Source organism: Palaemon carinicauda, chromosome 16 (genome assembly GCF_036898095.1).
Source record: "Palaemon carinicauda isolate YSFRI2023 chromosome 16, ASM3689809v2, whole genome shotgun sequence".
Classification (NCBI taxonomy): domain Eukaryota; kingdom Metazoa; phylum Arthropoda; class Malacostraca; order Decapoda; family Palaemonidae; genus Palaemon; species Palaemon carinicauda.
The window spans coordinates 67,952,913-67,977,340 of record NC_090740.1 but is presented as its reverse complement, the minus strand read 5'-3'; the positions used below and the strand labels follow the sequence as shown (position 1 = coordinate 67,977,340).

The following is a 24,428-nucleotide window of genomic DNA, read 5'->3' as shown; positions in this document are numbered from 1 at the left end:
TTATTCTTACCTGCATTTGGGTGTGATCCAAAAGAGTACTCTAAGAGTACGTTCACACTTGATCCACATTTTATTTTTATGCCCTTATAATGCAGAAAATAACTGATGCCATTATAAAGGGTTAGGTGTCCTGTATGACCATAAGTTAAATTGTTTGTTGAACTACAACAATAGAACCTAAAAAAATGTTCAAAGACCTGTGAGTGCAATCTTTCATGTAGTGGCACGTGAAGATATTCTGTCTTCTCAAGACACTTGCACTAAGAAGGGCTACAAAATGGTTCAAGCTGAACACTAATGTTACAGCGAGACCCCTGACATCACATGCTTCGGGGAGGCCCTGGCAACGCTTCCCCTGATTGATTGATTGATTTGAGGTTTTTCTGGGATCCTGACATCTAGGTCATTATCACTGATATCGTTTATTGTGAATAAAGAGTCAAAGAATACTCAATTAAAACCATAACAGCAAATAGGCCATTCTAAAGGCTAAATAGCCTCCAGAAGAACTGCTTCTGAAATAAAGCTAAAAATACCACTAGTATGGTAGGACACAACGTGACCAAGAATCTTGGCAAGGATGAACCTGCCATCCTCACCTCGAGCCTCAAACAGATAACTATTTCTCTCGCTACTATAAGTGGGGCATTCGGTCAACAAATGCCTCGCTGTCAAATTATGGCTGGTATTGTCCAGTAAGCAGAAATTCATGTGTCAACCGAGTGTGACCAATGCGGATACAACAAAGAGTAGTCTCCCGCTTTCGGGGAAACACATTATACTTCCAAGGGATACAACATTCGTTATTTCTTGCATCTTATTTCTAACTAACTTACCCCATTGCTGTTGCCAATTATTGAAAATCAAATTCATAATGTTCATAAACAATCATAAAAAAGAATGGGATACCTTCTTGGTAGCAACTCAGCTGCAGCATTCTTAGCCAATAAATCTGCTTTCTCGTTTCCAGGCACACCTACGTGTGCCGGAACACAGCAAAATTAAACTGTTATACTTCTCAGTCCAGTAATAAAATGCCACTCTTAAAATTTAAAACAAAAGGGTTTTTGGAATTAAAAACTTCCAAAGTTGAATGACACTCCTTGAATCACTATAAATGGTAAAGTTACCCCCCTTCTCCAAAGCTATTTTCTCAATAGCAGTTAGTATGCCATATAGTTCAGAAGCAAATATGGAAGCTGTTAGAGGAAATGCACCTCTGTAATTAAAAGCATTATAATATACTCCAAGTCGATCCCCTATGTTCTGCAATATGTTCCATAAAAAGAGACATGGCTTCGAAGTCGGTCATATTCTTTTCAACTCCAATAAAATATCTACAAAAAGAAACCTCTGGTAATTTCCATGGAGGCATTAATGAAGCTTAAATGGAAGCATTTTACTTCTAATTACATCAAGACTGTATATTAATTGTTTGACCCAAAATCAATAAGTTACGGAGATTTTGGGTGCAACTCAAAGTATGATGTGCGCTTTACATGGCTTGCAGTCTGATAGGCTAAAGGATTAGGAAGTCTTTGCAACCTAAACCAATACTAAACAATAGAAGACTTTAGGTAAAGTTCTAAAGATAATTCTCCAGCATCAACAAGGAGACTTAGGACAGGCGAAGTTCTATATCGTCCTGTGGACAATTTAATACCAGCATGATATATTTCATCTAATATCTTTAATCGGCTTGGGGTGGCTGAATAGTATATTTCTCACCCATAACTAGTTTTTGAAAATATCAGGGCCTTGTATAATTTTAAAACAGTATTGCAGTCTGTCCCCATGATGTATGGGATAAAGATTCAAACCTCTAGACATCTAACTTTCAACATTTTCAAGTGAGGAACCCATGTAAGCCTACCATAAAATATCAATCCTAAAAATTTAGTTTCACTTACACACAGGGCATGTAGTACGGTACGGTTCGGTACAATATTACGGTACGGTACGGTTTTTTGGGGGATGTAAGTACGGTTCGATATTACGGTACGATATTTTCCTTCGAGTTCGGTACGGTACGAAAGTACGATTTCTTTTTTCGTACTTAATCGTACCATTTCCGTACCAAATTCAGATAGGTGTCGCAAGCAGCCAAACCAGTCAGCACTTGGGTCAGTTGATATTGTAAAGCAATTACTGTACTCCAAGTCAGTGATGTAAGCAAAGCAACTGATACCGCAAGCGAAGAGAGTGAAGTGGATGAGCAATAAGTGAGCCCTCGCTACTTCGCGGTTCGACCATCGCGGATTCACCACTTCGCGGATTTTTTTCATAACACATATATATAAACATGTCGCGGATTTTCCGTGAAATTTTGAAAATACCGCGATATCTGAAGACCCCAAATACGATATTTCGTTACCTGTAATTCCATTAATACTGTAATTAGTAATATCTGCTCTTACTGATTGTTCATTGCATTACATATGATATATAATTCAGTACAGAAAGAAATAAAACACGAAAAGAGAATGTGATCATACGATAATTCAGTACTATATACAGTACGTAGTAAAATTAAATCGAACATGAAACGCAAATCAGATGCAGTCATACCATATTAGAATGGTGTAAGGCTGCTGATGGCTACTACTGTACTACAAATGTAATGGATGTGCATCTTTTCCTTGAATCTTTTGTATGTATACGTACGTAGTACTGCATCCAATAATATTCTTTGTTGCAAAAATCACATCTCGAATAAGCGTACGAGAGAGAGAGAGAGAGAGAGAGAGAGAGAGAGAGAGAGAGAGAGAGAGAGAGAGAGAGAGAGAGAGAGAGAGAGAGAGACATATCCTACAACAAAACAAGCGTAAAATAGCGTACGTAAAGCTGTATTATTATTATTATTATTATTATTATTATTATTATTATTATTGTTGTTGTTGTTATTAAAATTATTATTGTTATTATTATTATTATTATTATTATTATCATTATCTATTATTATTATTATTATTATTACTGTATACGTAGGGTACCTTGTACTTTGAATTGGTAACCTACATAGCATATAAGACGTATTGTGATTGGTTCAAGCGCTGATAGATGACGAATCAGAACCTAAGTTTTGTAATCTAGCCTGTGATTGGTGTTTTGCCCGCATCTCCAACTTCCAGCATCTTTTCGCGGTCACTTTGTCTCCCGCCGTATCGCTGTGTAGATGTTGTTAAGTTACTGTGAACTTTAATCTGTGCTGTGCAAGACTGTTTTAAGTTGAACTTTTTGTTGAACTTTCTGTTAAACCTACTGTACAATGCCTTCCAAGCGTTCTGCTTCTACTAAGGCTGGTAGTGAGCCTAAACGCCACCGAAAGATGATGACGATTGCTGAGAAGGTGACGCTTCTCGATATGTTAAAAGACGGTAGAAGTTACGCGGCCGCAGCCCGCCATTTTGGAGTCAACGAATCCACTGTTCGCTATATCAAGAAGGACGAGGCGAACATTAGAAAGACGGCTACCATCACCTTTAGCAGATCAGCGAAGCGAGTCGTTACCACGCGTAATAAAACGATCGTACGCATGGAAGGTGCTTTAGCAGTCTGGATTGCCGACTGCCGGAAGAAGAACGTAGCCTTGGATACGAACACCATCCGAACCAAGGCTTTGAGCTTGTATGAGAATTTTGCGGCAAAGGAACCTCAAGACGACGATGGCGACCATGCTGAAGATGATGATGATGTAGATGAACCTCAACCAGGGACATCCACTGATTCCCAGCGTCAGAAACAACGTTTTTCCGCCAGCAAAGGATGGTTCGCGAAAAGCGTTTCCCTGCATGGCGAGGCTGCTTCCACTGACACTGCCGCTGCTGAAACTTACGTGAACGAGACGTTCAAGAATATGATCGCCGAAGGTGGATACAAGCCGGAACAAGTGTTTAATATGGATGAGACCGGCTTGTTTTGGAAGAGAATGGCGTCGCGAACTTTCCTGTTCAAAGAAGAAGCCAAAGCCTCTGGCTTTAAAGCATTCAAGGATCGCGTTACCCTCGTGATGTGTGGCAATGCTGCTGGATTTTTGCTAAAGCCGGGGCTTATTTACAAGTCGAAAAATCCTCGCGCTTTGAAAAATAAAAATAAGAATCTCCTTCCCGTGTACTGGATGCATAACCCAACACCACGTCATTAATTCAACCGATGGACCAGGGGGTTATCAGGGCGTTCAAGGCCCTCTACACGAAGAATACCTTGGCGGACCTCGTTGCGTGTGTGGATGCTGCTCAAGAAGATGAAGATGAAGATTTTAATTTGAAGGCGTACTGGCGGCAGTACACCATAGCCACGTGCCTGCAGAACATTCAGAAGGCACTGCAGGAAATGAAACCTGCAACCGTTAATGCGAGCTGGAAGAAGTTGTGGCCCCAGATTGTTTACGACGACGAGGGATTTACTCCGTCTGAAATCCAACACTCTGCTATACGCAAATCTGTGCAGTTGGCTGCGATAATTGGAGGTGACGGGTTTGACGACATGACGACAGAAGACGTCGACGAGTTGTTGGACTGCCATTCCCAGCCGCTAACTGACGCAGACCTAGAAGACCTGACGAAATCGGCCAGTGAAGAAGAGAGCGAAACACAGGAAGAGACCCAAGAAAATGTCGAAGAAACGGGCTTAACATTAGAACGGCTTGCCAAGGTCTGCAACCATATAAAGGAGGTGAAAGAAATGTTGCAAGAGTGGGACGAGGATATGGTTCGTTCTATGCAATTCTGCAACAAAATCGATGAAGACATGACTCCCTACAGGATGCTCTTCGAGCGAAAAAAAGAAGCAGCGGCAGCAACTTCCGATCACAATGTTCTTCCAGCCTCGCAAAAGAGAGCCAGTTCCTCCTGCTACTACGCCTTCGGAAGAAATTGAAGAAGTTTCCCAGGAAGAAGTTGAAGAGGTGTCCCAGGAAAAGACACCTCCGTCTGAAGAGACGTAAAATACTATCATTGGCTGCACAGTAGAAGACATCATCGGCTTCATCATCATCATTTATACTGTGCAGCAAATTCATCGCCATCATCATTCAAGTTTTTCTTCAACTTCTTTCGTGGTGAGTACAGTAACAATCTTTATTTTTTACTTTAATATTCTAACATTTTAATATTTGTGCCTGTTTTAGTTTAGTATGCATTAAGGTAAAGGGAAGGTTTTAAAAGTCTGAAGAGTATACATGTTGTGACCTATCATATTTTTTTTGTTTAGAATTTACATTTACGTATGTAAAACAATTAGTCCATGGGCCAGAAAGGGAAACCCTCCCCCCCCCTAGGGAATTTTCACGACCCCCTTAGTTTTCTTCCTTAGGGTGTCCTTTATGCATATCCGGGTGTTTCCAAACATATAAACGTGGCAAAAATGCAAAATTATCACTTTTTGTACAAACCGCACGCCAAATTTTCACATTTTCAGCCGCACTTACTTTGTGTCGCTTTATTGGCTCTAACTTCCTTAATATCCAAACTAAGTGAAAATTTTTGGTACCAACATAATGCTAAGACCAAGTGCTACAAAATGGTATATAATTATGTCCATAAATAATTATTATTACGTATTCCAGGGCCATTATTGTACCCCCTACCCTTAATTTTTGTTCGAAAATGGGCACCTGTAACTAGTTGCTACTGATACTGATGAAATTGTTGAGGCATTTGGTTACATTTCTATATTTGATTTTGTACATAATCTTATTTAGAATATTGCATATCAGTTTCGTTCACTAATTTCCCAAAATATATGAATTAAGTGACAATAATCAATTCATTGTATAATGGCCACATATTTTTATCGAAACCTACTTTGTAGGGAACGCTTCGTAATGTCTTCTGTAAATCGTGACATATCTGCATTATTTTGGTGCCAATCAAATGTTTGGAGCATATACAACTAAGCTTGATGATGTAAAGTTAATCTGTTACTAATATCCATTATCTAAATTGCTGATACATATCCCCCACCCCTTAAAAACAGGCCAAAATTCAATTGAAGGAACTTTGTTCTACCCTCATCCTCCCTATCATCTCTACTTTCTGGTACCAAATAGCAACAAAACAATTTATCTTTTTGATTTATTACACAAAAGAGTATTTTACTAACATTTAAAGAATGAGATGCTTTGAAAAGAATTATACTGCTTGGACATTATTCACTGTAAAGTGGCCACCACATACTTTTATCATGAATATGCATTCACAAACATAGTAAATATGACTAAAACTATAAATGTAGGATACGACCTGTTGCAGTGTGTCTGACTTTCATATCTAACGGGTGTCATTCACTGAGACAACCAAGAAAATCATTGATTAACAGTAAAATAAGATAAATGTAACCAAAATAAATGTCATTTATAACTCAAACTGATAACTAATACCAACAAGTAAATGGTGAAGAGCTTGGAAGTCTAAATCAATGTTTGAAATCAACGAAGTTATGTTCATATAAATATCATTATATGTGGAGTATGATGTCTTAGTTGGTGCCTCTTTGTCACTGGCAACAGACTACAGAAAAAACTAGCTTGACAATTTACACATTGCGTTCATGATTCTTCATCATAAATGATGTCAGCTACGTTGTTAATGTCAATATCCTCTGTATCCAAATCGTCATCGCTGTCGGGTTCTCTGTCTGGCATGATATCAATGAGTTCCTGTGGCAGTATATCACCTTTGACCCAGTCAATCTGCAGCTGTCCTGAGTCATCAAGTTTCCAGCCTTTGCCTACTGGACTTGGTATGTCTGGATATGGCACACTGGACGTATTCCAAACATATGCTTGGTAGTTGCATCTGAGGATATGCATGTGCAATGATGACCTGCATGGTGGTAGCAAGCTCAGATCAATACCATCAAAACTGGACAAAGTTTGGCCTTTCTTGGGCTGGAATTTTTGTCTAAACATATCATAGCGCAGCTTGTTTATGTCTTTGTAGTTGGCCTTACCATACATACAGCAGACAAACTGTTCAAGTTCACTGAATGTTTCTTCAGAAAGTTCAGCAGTGGTTGCTAGAGAGATTAATGCTGAATGGTATTCAGGATGGGCATCAAGTGTCTTCTTTGGTGTAAGTTTACCTCGGCGAACGAAGGCACTTGTTGTATCGCATCCTGTGAATGCATGAAAAGAGTACATGAGTTTACAGTAATCTGTACCATGTTTGCTAATAACAGCTCTCACATCAATTAGTCTTCTCTTATTTGAAACGCCAGTATCAAATAACACAGACGGATCGATATCTTGAGAAAACTTCAACAGCAATAGGAAGACATCAGTATCTGGTGAACGGACTACAATCACCTTTTCTGTACCAAATGATTTGGCAGCATGGATGCAATGCAGAATGATCCGAGTATCTGCTTCCTCCTGTGAAGAAAATAGGTCCTGGACCTGCATGGTCTGAACAGTCAATCCATCCTCACTTGTAAGGAGAGTGCATTCTTCCTTATACACAAAATATATGTGTCTGTTGTGTAATCTAGGGGCATATTTTTATGTTTGCCATTCACACAACAAAAGTTTGATCAGTTGTTCTTTGTTTGAGTCATTACTCATGAAAGATTTCCAGTCACGAGGTACTTTTGTACTTGCACCTTTGATCAAAAATGTTTGTGATTCACCACAATGCGATCGCTCATAGCTCTTTATGGAATTCTCCTTGTATGTGTCTGTAACAAAGTCTACTCTTGGTACCTTTGGCAACTGCTCAAACACCTTGCTTGCAAGTTCCTCAAAGGTAGTAGGCAGGCCAATCAGAGCTTGCAAAATTTTGTTGCCATCTATGATGTACACTGTTTTTTCTACCTTTGGTGCATCAGGAGCTGCAACACCAGTCTCCAGTACATGTAAAAATTTTGCTTTGTCTGTCTTCACAGGATGACCATCGGCAGTTGAAAGTGCCCAGGGTATTGGTGCTAATGGGTAGCTTAGTGTCTTCTCCAGGCCGATGCTGTGCTCCTCAGAAAGCATCACCAGCTGTCCAAAGAGGTTTCTTTCAGCTTTAATCTAAATTTGTTTGTTAGTCGCACTTGTAACCTTCTTGACTTGGCTTAAAGAGGCAAATGTGCTCAGTTTGTTTCTTGGGATGGGTTGGTGGAAACTAACTAACTTGCTCTGTAGTCTTTGTGTTATGAACTCACTGAATGCCTCTTCTCCAACTGCATCAGCGCTCAACAAGTCAGCTTCAATTTTTGAAGTTGCTGGTGCTCCAGAAGACAAACAGAATAATTTATCCTTGACATCAATCTGAAAAGGGTTCACAAATCCCTTAATTGCTTCAAGAAGAGACTGGACGTCTGACTCTGATTTAGCAATTTGTGACTTTCTGATTTCCTTGTGTGTATCAAGCTCTGTGGAACTCATGTCTGCCATTTCATATGTCGCTTCCATAAATGTAGCTCTGGCATGGCGGGTGATGCACCACCTGTTGTAGGCTGCAGGGTTCCTACTAAAGCCGATGATTCCACAATGTGATTTTCCATGCCTATTGATGGTCTCTTCAATTTTGAGGTCCACTGGATTCCGTGTAGATGGAACATCTGATCGGGAAACGCTGAAACCATTTTTCCGCAACAATTCCTCAGCACCAGGGTGGGTGTGTGACAAGTTCATCAATGAGAAAAGGTACACTGGAACATACCGTGCATAGTTATGATGGTTGTAGGCAAAAAATGCTGGGCACATGTCCCATAATGAGGCTATGTGTAGATCAAGATCATTCAACTTTGTTGCCCTAGCAAATTGCAAGAGCAACGCCACTTTGTCCATATAGTTTATCCATAAACAAGCTGTTTTACCAAGTTCTCCATGTCTCACTTGCTCTTTGAAAATACAGTACTGCTGATATAGCTCTTTAAAGCAGTCACTTGCACGGAGGTCATTCAAACCAGATTGAGAAGGTGACTGAATGAGGGTCTTAAGTTGTTCATGTAAGCTGGCATTTAATGAACTTCCATTTGCACTCTTGGCATAAAAGGCATCAAGCAGGAGCTGTTCAAGGGACTCGTACATCAATTTGTGAACTCTCATTGCACGGTTGTAATGTTTGCCCCTCAACATTTGATCAATCGATCCACTTGCACATACACCAGCCTCAATGATGATGTCCTCAAAGCCTGTGCCGGACATCATCTTCCCGATGACTCCAAGGTATGAGCAGATTGTATGAAATACCCCAATCCTTACAAGAACACCACTGTATTCTCGTGGGTTTTGCCACATGATAGAATAAGCTTTCATTGCTACAGCTAGATCAAAAGTTACGATAGTGACCTCCTGCTGCACATCCTTTGTGGCCTGCTGGCATAGTCGGAGTATGTGCTGAACTGTGGCATTATCAGTAATTGCCCTATGTACTGGCACCATGTAATCAACTGTAGACTGAGCACAGGCTTCAACATAATCACCTTTTCCAGTCAGTGACAACCATCCAGCCCAGCCAGGAACACTTTGTTCATTAGATTTGTACAATCTTGCAATAGTCCAAGCAAAGTCTAATTCCTTGGATTCATGAAATGAAACTGGTGTTGTCACAGATACATGTTCCACTCTCAAATTAGGCTCAGTCCTACTCCTTATGAAACAAGGTGGCAGTTCTTTATCCTCATAGCAAATTGACCTGTCTTTATTACTCTTCCCTGACTGCTGAGGTGGCTGCTCCCTGTTCATGTCACAACATGCACTGCTAGATGTCTCCTGAATGACAATACCATGTGCTACATGTGTTGTTCCAGCCCCTGATGGTGTTTCTTCAGACAGGTCGAAGTTGTCCCAGCTGAATTGGAGAACTACATTATTCATACAGGATGATATGGTTGCGAGAAGTAAGGATTCCTGTGTGTTGATTTGGTTACATATGGCAGTTTCTAGCTCCATCACTTGGGAATATGACTGACAGTGACCGAAATGATTCAGCAGTGTAATGAGCTCAGCACTTCCTGTCATATGTCTCAACGTTATTCCAAGAAGAACATGTTTAGGCATTTTCCATTCTCCTCGACTCATAGCATAACATACATCTTGAGCACATCTTTGATGAAATATCTTTAAATGGTCTCCCACATAGAAGCTGCGACAAAAAGTTAATCAGGATTGGTGGTGGTTTGTTCTCTATGGACATCAACTGCGCTGCTGTAGGTGGCCATGGCAGTACGGCTGCATTCCTTTTGGCATCCATTAGTTGTCGCCTGAGCATCATAGCTGCTTCCTGGAGAAACCTTTCCTCAGAGGCAGCCATCTCAAATGCTGCCTCTACTGCTTGTCCAACTGGTAAGAGATCAGAATACATAAGTTCACTTCGGTAGTTGGGTGCCCAAAATTTAACCTTGTGACTAAAATATTTCTCCAACTTATTCTTGAGTTTATAGGTTTTGTAGTTTGGATTGTAAGTTGATGGATGATGTTCTTGTAAATATAGCAAATATTTCTCTTTCAACATTGTCACACGTTCTACGTTGCACCCCTTGATTATATGTTCTTCAACATACTCACAGATGTAGGAGAATGCTTCGCTATGGGCAGCTAAATGTTCAACAGCACTCTGATCCGGCTCTTTATTAACATTTCGCTCCTGCTTACGAGTGTAATCTCTGCGACAAGAATTATGATAATGTGCCTCTCGTGCTTGCAAGTCACAGCCTTCAATCTTTCCAAGTAATGTGTAGTTATTTTTATGTTTTGCAGCCTGTAGTATTGACTCAGCTGCAGTTTCTGTAACACACTTTCTTGGAAACTCTATGACACCCTTGTCTCGTTTTCTGTTTTTTCCACAGAACAGGCACTGATCTGAAGGAAATAAAATTGATGAGGATGATACTCGCTTTCGATTTGAAGTTGAAGGCCCTTCGTCATCTTCAACTGGATGTTGTCATTTTCTACTTTTGATATGACCAACATTTGTAAACTTTTGATAACACTTCCTGTGTATTTCATGGGTATTTGCATTCAGTGTCTCTGGAACTTCTTCACAGATTTCGTCCATCCTCACATTAGCATCAGCACTAGCTTTGCGGAGCTGCACTGATTCCTTGATCTTTTCAAAGCTCACATCAGTCAGTTTTCGAACAATTTTGTCAGTTTTCTGTTCAGAAAAATGTATAATGCAAGTCCTTTTGGCACACTCTTAAGAGGTTTTTTTCCTCTGGCTTTTCTTTTTCCGTAAACTAACTGGACGTTCTGCCATGCTGACTAATTATTACCAGTTGATATTGGATCCTTTGCCTGAAATGGAAATGCATCATAGTTTAAACACAGAACCAATTTCAGAAAGCTGAAGAATATATTGTTATCCATTGACACTAAAATGATACAGTTATGTAACAATTTACAGAAGTTACGGGGAAAAGTGGGTATTGCTGATAATACGTGGCCATTATACAATGAATTGATTATTGCCACTTAATTAATATATTTTGGGAAATTAGTGAACGAAACTGATATGCAATATTCTAAATAAGATTATGTACAAAATCAAATACAGAAATGTAACCAAATGCCTCAACAATTTCATCAGTATCAGTAGCAACTAGTTACAGGTGCCCATTTTCGAACAAAAATTAAGGGTAGGGGGTACAATAATGGCCCTGGAATACGTAATAATCATTAATTATGGACATACTTATATACCATTGTGTAGCACTTGGTCTTAGCATTATGTTGGTACCAAAAATGTTCACTTAGTTTGGATATTAAGGAAGTTAGAGCCAATAAAGCGACACAAAGTAAGTGCGGCTGAAAATGTGAAAATTTGGCGTGCGGTTTGTACAAAAAGTGATAATTTTGCATTTATCCACGTTTATATGTTTGGAAACACCCGGTTATACTTAAAGGACACCCTAAGGAAGAAAACTAGGGGGGTCGTGAAAATTCCCTAGGGGGGGGAGGGTTTCACTTTCTGGCCCATGGACTAAATCTCTCTCTCTCTCTCTCTCTCTCTCTCTCTCTCTCTCTCTCTCTCTCTCTCTCTCGTAAATTGTTTTCCTGCTTTTCTACGTACAGTATGTACTGTATGATTTTATATAGATACGGTAAATAATATTTGTAATAACATATTTTCTAAAAGCTTTTACTGTAATATCATTATTTATCACTTTCATCATGCGCGTTAAATGCCTTCTTTGTTTACTGAGCGTGGTTGTTTACTGAGCGTGGTTGTTTACCGAGCATACTTTATGACGCCGTCGTTTCAGGCGGCGTCATAAAGAAAAACATTTCATTTGGAAGTCCTAAGAAAAATTAAGTAAAACATTGGTAATAACAAAATCAACATACTGTACTGAATAATCAATATAATCGATGCAAAAACTAACCTATACACAGATATGTAAATGTGTTTGTTTCTTCATTATGATCAGAGATAAACGTAAACAAAACATTGGTTGCCATTTTTTATCGTGCTTTTTGGCGTGTTTAGGAAACGCATGATATAAAATCGCCTTTAATATTTGTGCCTGTTTTAGTTTAGGGTACTGTAGTACATGCATAAAGTGTTCTGTACATTAAAGGGTAGTTTGTTAACAGTACAGTACTACGTATAAGGGAAGGTTTTAAAAGTCTGAATATACATATTAAATAAATAGGTAAATATGGTGTCACTACTTCGCGGATTTTCACCTATCGCGGTCGGGTCTGGAACCTATCTACCGCGATAAACGAGGGCTCACTGTATCAAAATGTTCGCCAAAGCTTCACGTATCAGTAAAAATGAGTGTATTTTCCAGTGGTGGCATTATCAACAAGAAAGTGCACTAAAAAATCTTCCTGAAGTAGCAGTTGCTCTCTGTTACTCAAGCGAGCGTAGAGCGCACATTCTCTGGGTTGCGCTAAATTCTTAATGATTTAAGACTAGGTCTAAAGGAGGATATTGTTGACGCTGTAATGCTATTACGCTGCAACACATAAAACTGTATGAATGCCTAATATTGTATAACTGAACATTTTCCTTTTGTAACCTTAGCAAAATAAAATTGTATTACAGTATATCATTAATGTATTACATAACACCAATCTTCTTGATGTGGCAGTAGTAGTAGTAGTAGTAGTAGTAGTAGTAGTAGTAGTAGTAGTAGTAGTAGTAGAAGTAGTGCAGTGTTTTGTCTATATGAACTGCAATGTAAAAAAAAAAAAGTAGGTACGGAAACAGTACAAAATTACAGTACGATAAAATATCGTACTAGTACGGTACGGTATGAATTTTTAGGTACTGTACGAAATTACGGTACGGTAAAAATGCGTGGTACGAATTACGAAAAAACAAATCGAACCGTACCGTACTACCTGCCCTGCTTACACATGGGATCCATTGACCTTTCATGAATATATCAAGGTGAAGATGTATTCCCGAATACAACAGAGAGGAACAACAATAGTTTTGCTTGTCAAAAACTTACACCCATTCATATCAGCTCACTGAATAATTTTGTCAATTGCGAGTTGTAGTTTTCTCTCAACCATCGACATTTCAACTCCAGCAAATGATATGGATAGATCATCAACAAATAGTGTTGAGAGAATATCTTGAGGAATGACAGAGGTTATTCCATTACTGGCTAGTCCAAATAGGGTAACAATTAGAATACTACATTGGGGAACTCCTCCTTCCTGACATTTTCTCTCAGATAGAGTTTCTCCCACTCTCACTTGAACAAATCTATGTAAAATAAATGATTGAATGAACAATGGTAGCTCTCCTCATAATCCCAAATTATGAATGGTTTTAAGTATGCCATATCTCCATGCAGTATCATATGCCTTCTCAAAGTAAAAAAAGGACTGTTACATGGTGCTGTTTGGAAGCAAAGGCTTCACAAATAGAGGACTCAAGTTGTATCATCACATCAGCTGTTGAGTGCATTTTTCTAAATCCACACTTCTTTTCTAGGTACCACATCAGTCTTGCAATGACTATCTTCTCCATGATCTTACATAAACAAAATGTCAATGCAATTGGTCGATAGTTTGCAGCTAAAAACTTGTCCTTACCTGGTTTTAAATGGCTAGTTCCCAAACACTTGGTTAACTATGATCATGCCATATTCTGTTAATAATGCTTAGAATAAATAACTTGGTATTAACAGGGACATGTTTAATTATTGCACATGAAATAACATTGGGTCCAGGGGCTGTATCATTACAAGAAGAAAGTGCAGAATCAAATTCCCTTCCTGTTGAAAATTTTCTTCAATGTTCCTATACTGGTGACCAGGGGTTGCTACATATTAGCATGATACACTTGAGAAATGATCAGTCAGGGCACTGCTAACCGCAGTTGCTCCAGTCACATATTGACCATTCACCTTCAACATTGGTGGTGGGTTGGGGGTGAATTTGCTTGCTATCTTTCTTACTTTTCTCCACACAGAAGATAATGATGTTCTACTGTTAATGGAGAAATCAAACGACACCTATGACTGGCACCTAGCTTCTTTCATGGCAAGACGGAAGTGTGCTCTACATTTCTTGTATACACAATCGTGTTAGAGATGATCTTGTGGATCTGTGCAGGGCAGTTAGTTCTGAAGACCACTAGGGGACTGGGCGCCGTTTGAATAACCCTGATGTTTTGGGAATTGAATTGACTTCTGCTGTATGAAGAGTTCCCTTCAGTAGGTCATGGTATCATCAACACTTTTTAACTGTCCTGCATCCCGTTCAATTTCGCTTAGCTCGAAAAATTTATACCAGTCCCCCTTGTCAAGATTCCATCGTGGCGATCCCCGTAAAGGTGGACCATTGTTGGTGTTTATAATGACTGGTGCATGATCACTAGTAAGCCAATCCTCTTATGTCCTCCAATCGAAATCGAGAATGCCATTAGAGCTTACGATTGATAGGTCAATGCATGACAAGGCACCGATCTGGACATGAAAGTGTGTGGGCTCTCCTGTATCAAGGAGTCTGATATCCTCATTTTCCACAATTAATATGATATTGCCCCTAGTGTTTGCTAAAATATCACCCCACAAAAGATGTTTACCATTCAAATCTCTAAGTAAAAGAAAATGTTAAAGGAGTTGTTGAATCACCTCTAATAAGCTATCATACAAAATTTTAACTTTGGAAGCAAGTACAGAGAGCGGATTGTATATTTTCTCCCTAAATCAATCTGTACTACCACTGCCTGCAGAGGTGTACGAATAGACAAAGATATTTGGGGGAACATCTCAACGAACATATATCAGACTTCCGCCATGGCTCCCTACTTGGTGATCACATGGTGTCCTATAACTAATATATTTGCGAGGACAAGGAGTATTATCATCAAGTGTGCTCTCCTGTAAGCATAAAATTATGGGGGAACGCTCATGAATGAGGAGCTTAAAGTTCTCCATATTTGGCCCTTAAACCCTGACAATTCCATATAAAAATGGAGGAAAAAACTATGGTTTATATTCTTGTAGACCCCTTGGATGAGGTTTTCCCATTAGCAGTTTTTTATCCAACACTTGATAGACTGGGATTTGCATGTGATTTTATTTTTGAGCTTTTGATCTAAGTGTTAAGGTGGATAGTGAACCTCAACTTGAATTTCTGATTTATTTAAATTGTCTTCCAGTTGATCTGAAACATGACAGACAAAACATCATATTTATTTGATGTCATATCTTTAATATTTCTTATGGAAGGGGGAGAGAGAGATGGTCTCTCTCTATCCATTAATAGGTGGTGAGCTACCAGGTTTTTGCACATTCCCCAATACAGGTGCACCTGGTAACTTGGTTACAGGTGGAACCTACATCAAATCATGCAAGGATATGGCCTCAGAGAGGTTAGTACTATAGTTGGTAATGGGGAAGATGGCTGTACATAAATGGGCAATGCCCCAGATTTAATATACTGTACTGTGGCAGAGCCTCAGAAGGCAATATGCTCACCTCGTCATACAGCACTTTATCATTAGATGATGTATATCTTTTCTTAGAATTACTGGCAGCGCTAGGTGAGTTTGATGTCTCCTGTCGTAAATTTCCTCTTGATTTTAAGGCCTTTACATAGCTACTTCATTTATTCAGCAATCTTTTAGCATGTCCCACACTTATATATGTTCTAAACTGGATTTGTTGAGGGCCGCTTCCTCCCACTTACACAGTTCGCATCTCCTATTAGTTGCTTTATAATTCAAATTGCAGTATAAACACCTGGCATCAAGTGTACAGTCTCCATGATAAGATTTGGAGCAAATACCACACATTTTTTTCATTTTTGCAAACTTTAGATGGATGTCCAAATTTGAAACAATTAAAGCATTGCAGGGGCTTCTGCTTGAAAGGACAAACTTTAATCCCTTCATTTTCAATAAAAATATGGAAAGGTACACCAACATTCCGGTAAATAAATATAATCACTGATATTTCAGGATCCTTATAGATTTTCCATTCATTTAGTGGACACATGGAAAATATCTCCTCCTCTGTAAATTTGTACAGGTCTTTATTAAAGACCACTCCCCTTCCATAACTAAAATTTAGAAGTTTGATTTCTAATGTAATTTCATCGCTGCTTGTCTGTAAGTCAGATAGTATTGCAGACTGCGTCAAGGATTTGGCAAGGATGAAATACCCTTTTTTCCCAAAACGAGAAATATTACCAGGTGCAATGGTTCATATTTTTTTCTGAATCAATTTACATATAAAATAATTCCCTATTATCCCTTTAGGTTCAGTTACAAGCCATATTGGTTGTTTTGTCTTTCTCTGTGAAGACATGGATACAATTCTTTTTCAACCCAATCAGCAGGTTTATATACATCCAATTCCTTTGGGATCTTATCACAAAGAGCTCCCATGATGTTAAAGTTGTTAATTTTAATATTACTAATATTACAAACAGCATCAAATGCTTAGTCATAACAATCAAAAGATATCCATGAGTCCAATTTTTCATTGAATCTCATCCTTAATTCCTTTATCAATCCATAGCACTTAAATGCTCTGTATATATCATCATGATTTGTCTCTAATGGAATTTGGGCAACATGAAGGAATCTCAGTTTCCTTGTGTTACCCAAATTACTAGATTTTTCAACATAAGTAGAGTGGCCTTTTTTAGTTCCAATGTCGTCAACAAAATTTTCCTTGATTAAATTAGCAGAGGTTGTCACCAGTGCCAGGGGAGAGTCAGAGTATCCAGGGGATGGGGGTTAGTTATTTGAAAAGTCCATAAAGCAGGGGTCGAGATAGGTTTGTTGATTGGTTAGGTTTACCTGCTCGAGAATATCAAGGTATCATACATTAGATAGGAAATTTGCATTCTCCGCTATCGGCACAATGAGTATACTTCCCAGAGGATCCACTCCAAAACAGATCTAGAGGTACAGGTGTAAGCTGAACCCGCCTGGTAGGACTGAGACCAAAAAACTATGGAATGATCCTCCCCATATCTGTAATGATGGGCTTCTGGGCAGAAGCCGAGAGTTCTACACCATGCATTGGATCCCCCTGGATTCCGAAGACCCAACTCTTGAGAATAGTTCTTCTAAAATGGTCTAAACCATCTTCAGGATGGCTGAGGTCATCCAATGCTCTCACATATAGCTTTGAATGCAAATACCTTCTCCATTCATCGAAGCGGGCAGGAATAACGGATGTAGAAACACACACGCCAGTGGCAATAACGGATGTAAAATCATCCATGGCATGAAATAAAAGTAAATAAATACACACACATATATATATATATATATATATATATATATATATATATATATATATATATATATATATATATATATATATATATATATATATACATATACATATACATATACATATACATATACATATACATATACATATACATATATATATATATATATATATATATATATATATATATATATATATATATATATATATATATATATATATATATATATATATATATATACATATATATTTATGATAGGGGAAATTTTCCTCAGTTTAGACAGCAACATGAAAGAAGGTTTATAAAATTAGGAGAAGATCGAAGTAATATTCAGAGTAAGAAAAAGATGAGAGCTAGAGAAATTCAGATTCAAACTGGGGGAGCAATTTCCCAAAGTTCGAGAGTACTCTTACTCGTTACCAAGCTTTACCATGGGAATGATATGCCGTGCTGAAGCTCAATGACTTCATCAAGGCGTTCTCTCATTTAGAGGGTCATACGAGGACTGGTACTATTTTCCTATGCCCCTTAATGAACACAACTACCTGATGGATACAGTGACCAGGAACTAGCAAATAATTTTCTAGTATTCTTTAGAAAAAAAATTGAAAACAAAACCAGGTCATTTGTAAATACTCAACATCAGATTAATGAGACACCAGGCACACAAACAAAATTAATACGATTTAACAACATAACACGAGATGATATCACCAGAATTATCAAGAGAGCAAAGAAAACAAACTGCGCGATCGATCCTATGTCAATATCTGAAGTAATTGGGGAGAGAGACTTTTCTAGTCTAGTCGAAATAATAATGAGAATAGCAAATGCAAGCATTGATGAATTGATTGAAGTTTCCTAAATCTGAGAAAATGGCTATATTCACACCAGTTCTGAAAAATGCACTGAACTACCAGGAATTAAGCTAATATAGACCTATTTAAAATCTATCCTTTGTCTCATAAGTGCTTGAATATGTAATTCTTGAACAACTAGTCAGCCACTTAGAAGTAATAGAAGCTTTGCCTGACAACTAATCTGCTTACAGAAAACTATACTCTATGGAGACAGCTATCTTCTCTGTTGTAAATGATATGCTAGAAATGATGGATGAAAATAAATGTGGTATCTTAATACTGCTCGATCTCAGTGCTGCTTTTGATATAGTGGTGCATGAACTGCTACTAAATGATCTACGGTCCATCGGCGTTGAAGATCAAGCCTTCGAATACCTAAGAGACTACTTGGTTGGTAGAAATTACTGTGTACAAATTGGAAACTCTTATTCATCATATGAACCCTTAAACAGAGAGGTACCCCAGGGGAGTGTACTCGGCCCAATCTTATTCTGCATGTATACTATGGGTCTATCGAAAATGCTACAAAGGCATGGCGTGAAGTTTAAACTATTTGCAGATGACACACAAATTTACTTCTCCATAAATGATATACATGACACTAATGAAACTCTAAATCGAATCCTTGATAGCATTAGAGAATGGATGACATTTAAACAACTAAAATTGAATGAGAACAAAACTGAATTCATGGTGGTGGGCAAGAGAAACAGCGTGAGAAACTTTGTTGATATTCAAATGAACATAAATAATGACTTGGTGCCGATATCTAGTAAAGTTCGAGATCTAGGTGTATTTCTAATTGCCCAAATAAATAATGTAATAAAAACTGCTGGTTATCATCTAAGAAATATTGCATTTATGAAAAAGTACCAGGATGAAAATTCTGTAAAGAAACTTGTGATAAACTGTGCAGTTACCAGGATTGACTACTACAACTCTATCTACTACAATTTACCAAAAGTGCAATTAAGAAATTACAAAACATAATAAACAGAGGAGCAAGACTGATAAAAGGTGTCCCACCTAGAGAAAGGATCACCCCTATACTTATCGATTTACACTGGCTACTGATTAAAGCAAGAATTGAATTTAAAATGTGTACAATATCCGACCAAGTTATCAAAACCGGCCGTCCAAAATACTTGAAAGAATTGCTACACATTGATATGCAGCCCCTAGACTATATAATAAGCTCCCACAAAACATTCAAATGATTGAAGACATTAAGGCTTTCAAGAGGAAACTGAAGACTTTCTTATTTCATGAGTCTTTTGACAGTAACGATTTAACAGTAAATGAACAATACGTGATATGAAATGTCGAATAATCTGAACAAACAAGGTAAAATGACCGTGGAGGTCCTGTAGAGAGTGGGGTTCCCCTGCTGTATGGGACTGGAAAAGCAGCCATCAAAGTAAAGTAAAGATAACCTGGAAATCAAGGAGGCTCCCTAACATCGATGATGCAAAACACAACAAAATATCTTCTCATCTTCAATTTTCATGTCCTCTGTTGGCCTTGCAATGCTAATAGGTAGTAGGTTGGCCAGTGCACCAGCCGCCCGTTGAGATACTACCACTAGAGAGGTATTGGATCCTTTGACTGGCCAGACAGTAATGCATTGGATCCCTCTCTCTGGTCACGGCTTATTATTTCTTTGCCTACACTTACACAGAATAGTTTGGCCTATTCTTTACATATTCTAGTCTTTCCTCATACACCTGACAACAATGAGATACTTAACATTTTTTCACCCAAGGGGTTAATTACTGTAATGCAATTTGTTCAGTGTACTTTCCTCTTGGTAAGGGTAGAAGAGACTCTTTAACTGTGGTAAGCAGCTCTTCTAGGAGAAGGACACTCCAATATTAAACCACTGTTCTCTAGTCTTGGGTAGTGCCATAGCCTCTGTACCATGGTCTTCCACTGTCTTGGGTTGGAGTTCTCTTGCTTGAGGGTACACTCAGGCACACTATTCTATCTTTTTTTTTTTTTTCTTCCTCTTGTTTTTTTGAAATGGTGTGTTGGGCAGGCTTAATAGAAGGGCCATGGATGCCTGGTGGTTTATCAAGAGGTTGTCTTTTCCTTTTTCTGATTCTTTTTCTTCTCAAAACCATCCTTACTGTCCTCCCTTCAGTTGAAGTGGCTATCCTGGAGGGTATTTAGCCTTGCATGGTGTATCGGCTCCTCCATGTTGACCAGTTTTTCCGACTTTTTACTATAGTCTATGGGTATCATCAATCACTTTATTTATAATTCTGTACGTATTGTTTTTGTTATAATTCTTGTTAATCTAGTTTTTAAGTATGATGTCTCTTTTTTATTTCTATTAATTCTTATGCTGTCTGGAGACATTGAGCGAAATCCAGGACCAGTACGTCCTAGATTTCGTCAATGTCGTCTTCTGTATTGCAATATTCGTGGTCTTCATGCAAATATCCAAGACCTTACAGTTGCGTCCAGACAGTATGATATTCTTTTATGCTCAGAAACTTTGGTTTCTAATATGAGGCACTCATCTGAGCTCCTTATAACTGGTTTTAAGAAGCCAATAATGTTGAGACGTGATGCCATCCCTAGGGCCAGGGGAATGGCGGTGTATATTAGGACCGAGTACCCTGCTTCTCATAAGTCCTGCTATCAATGTGGATGTCATGAGATTCAGGTAATAAAAGTTTGTGGCAGGCATAACAACTTTTATTTGTGTTCAATCTACCGGAATCCAGACATGGATGATTCTATCTTCGATTGTCTTCTTACCATTATGGCTAAGATACAAGAAGATGATAGAAAGGCTTCTTTTGTCTTTGTTGGTGATTTTAATGCTCACCATAGGGAGTGGTTAAGTTCTATCTCTCCTACCGATCGCCATGGCTTAAGAGCTTTAGACTTTGCCTCTGAATCAGGCTGTGAGCAAATCATAAATGAAGCTACTCACAGGTCTGGTAATTGCTTGGACCTTGTATACACTGACTCCCCTGGCGTTATAACTGGTAAGGTTGGTTCTCCAGTCGGGACATCTGATCATGCCTTGATTTCATTATTAGTGAAGACTGAGCAGCCTGTCCCTGATATATCATATTCTTGTAAAATTTATATGAAATCCCAAGCAGACTGGAATGGGATTTTACATGATCTTTTGTGCTTGAATTGGTCACAATTATATAATAGTGTAGATCCTGTTGTCCCTTTGAATGAGAATCTAGTCAACATAATTGATAGGCGTATCCCTTCTCGTGTGCTAAGGTACCGAGTGAAGGACAAACCGTGGTTCAATGATGATTGTAGACGTGCGTTTTTGGAGAAGCAGGAGGCCTATCAACTTTGGAAGGGTAACAGATCAGATTTGACCTGGAACAACTATACTCGGCTTCGAGCTTTTGCTCAGAGAGTTTATGCCTCAACTGAAAAGGAGTACAATTTAACCATAAAAGAAACACTTTCTGGTACAACTCAGGAACATAAATGGTGGTCTACCCTTAAATCTGCACTCTTTGGTGTAGATGCAACAGTTCCTCCTTTACTTAAACCAGATGGCTCAGTCACTCACTGTCCAAAGGAAAAGGCAACTCTTTTGGCTGATGTTTTTGACAGTAAACAGAGTAATGAAAAACTTGAACTTCCTCATTCCTGTTTTCCTGAGGCTAAACTAACTAGTTTAGCTTTTCGATCTCGTGAGATTAAAGCTCTGTTGATGGACCTTGATGCTTATGGAGGTGTTGACCAAAATGGTATTTTTCCTTTGTTTTTTATAAAGACAGCAGATTTCTTAGCTCCAAAGTTATCTGTTATTTTGCGCAAGTTAGCAAGAAGAGGAGCTTTTAGCACTAGTTGGAGAATTGGAAATGTTACTCCTCTATCTAAATGTGTTTGTGGTAGCTCAAGTCCCAGTGATTACCGCCCAATTTCCATAACTCCCATATTATCTAAAGTTTTTGAACGTCTTCTGGCAAAACGTCTTAATAGGTTTGCTGAAGGTAATCATCTACTCCCTAGTTTGCAATTTGGTTTTCGTAAAGGCCTTGGAGCATGTGATGCCCTTCTTACAATCTCCAATGCTGTACAGAAATCCCTTGATTGTGGTCGGGAAGTTCGGATGATTGGCCTTGATTTTAGTGCTGCCTTTGACCGTGTTAATCATGAGGCCCTTGTTTTCAAACTGAAACAGTTGGGAGTGGGTGGGTCGTTTCTTAGCATTATTATTGATTTTTTAAGTAATAGATCTCAAAGAGTTGTTGTTGTTGATGGGCACCATAGTGATTATAGGAATGTGATATCCGGTGTTCCACAGGGTAGTGTTCTTGGCCCATTACTTTTCATACTATATACACATGACATGTGGTTTGGCCTAGAAAACAAGCTTGTTGCATATGCAGATGATGCTACTCTCTTTGCATCAATTCCATCCCCTGAATGTAGATCTAGGGTTGGTGAATCTCTTAATAGAGATTTAGCTAGAATTAGTGCATGGTGCAAATTATGGGGTATGAAGTTGAATCCTAACAAAACTCAAAGTATGATTGTAAGTAGGTCAAGGACGGTGGTTCCTCAACATCCGGATCTCAGTATTGATAATGTTTCTTTTAATATGTATGACTCTTTCAAAATTTTAGGTGTGATTCTCGACAGTAAATTTACTTTTGAGAAACATATAAGGTCTGTGTCTTCTTCAATTTCACAAAAAATAGGCTTATTGAGAAAGTCTTTCAAGATTTTCGGTGATCAATCTATTCTGAAGAAGTGTTTTAATTCTTTCATTCTACCTTGTTTTGAGTATTGTTCTCCTGTCTGGTCTTCAGCTGCTGATTCTCATCTTAATTTGTTGGACAGAAACTTACGGTCTATTAAATTTCTTATTCCTGATCTAGATATTAATCTCTGGCACCGTCGTTCAATTAGTTCATTATGCATGTTGCATAAGATTTTTCACAACTCTGACCATCCTTTACATTCAGATCTCCCTGGACAATTCTATCCTGTTCGTAATACTAGGCAGGCAGTTAATTCTAATAGCCAGGCCTTCTCCATCACGAGGCTCAATACTACGCAGTACTCTAGAAGTTTTATTCCAGCTGTGACCAAGTTGTGGAATGATCTTCCTAATCGGGTGGTTGAATCAGTAGAACTTCAAAAGTTCAAAGTTGGAGCAAATGCTTTTTTGTTGACCAGGCGGACATGAATCTTTTTATAGTTTATTTATGACATATTTGTTTTGATGTTGTTGATAGTTTATTATATGACATGTCTGTTTTGACGTTGTTTCTTATTTTAGAATGATTTATTGTTAATTTGTTCTCTTCATTTACTTATTTCCTTATTTCCTTTCCTCACTGGGCTATTTTTCCCTGTTGGAGCCCCTGGGCTTATAGCATCTTGCTTTTCCAACTAGGGTTGTAGCTTGGATAGTAATAATAATAATAATAATAATAAGGTATAACAAGACTGTCAGTCCTGATCATGATAGTACTCATAGCATGTTTCAAAGGTGGTTTCAGGCAAATACACCTATCAATGACAGCTCTTGCATAGGTGAGGGTTTCTATTGGGACAGGATATGAAAGCAAGACACTAAACTAATAAAGCCTTCACCAAACATGGTACAAAATGGTGAAAGTATAAGATTATGCAAATAAAAAAAAAATGTAAATACATTGTAATGAAGCAGATTTCTCAAATCGGTTGAATAATTCTTTACTCTCAGTTCGTTATATCTAATAAAGGCTGTAATCCACAAGGATGACATCAAAGTATGACAGGTCCTGGATAAATTTAAAAATGACTACAGTACTTTACAAATAACTATTAGCATTAGAGTGAGAAAAGGATGAAATGAACAATGAAGAGATAAGAAAAAATATAAAAGTAAGCAGTGATAAGCCTTGGAATAAACAATCCTATGGTAAAGTATCTTACTCGAC

General features: G+C 38.3%; 1 protein-coding gene across 2 annotated transcripts in view; it reads right to left on the bottom strand.

Moving 5' to 3' along the window:
- The window catches only part of LOC137655757 (uncharacterized), a 488,837-nt gene that overhangs the window by 219,400 nt on the left and 245,009 nt on the right, over positions 1-24,428 (bottom strand). The window lies entirely within an intron of this gene.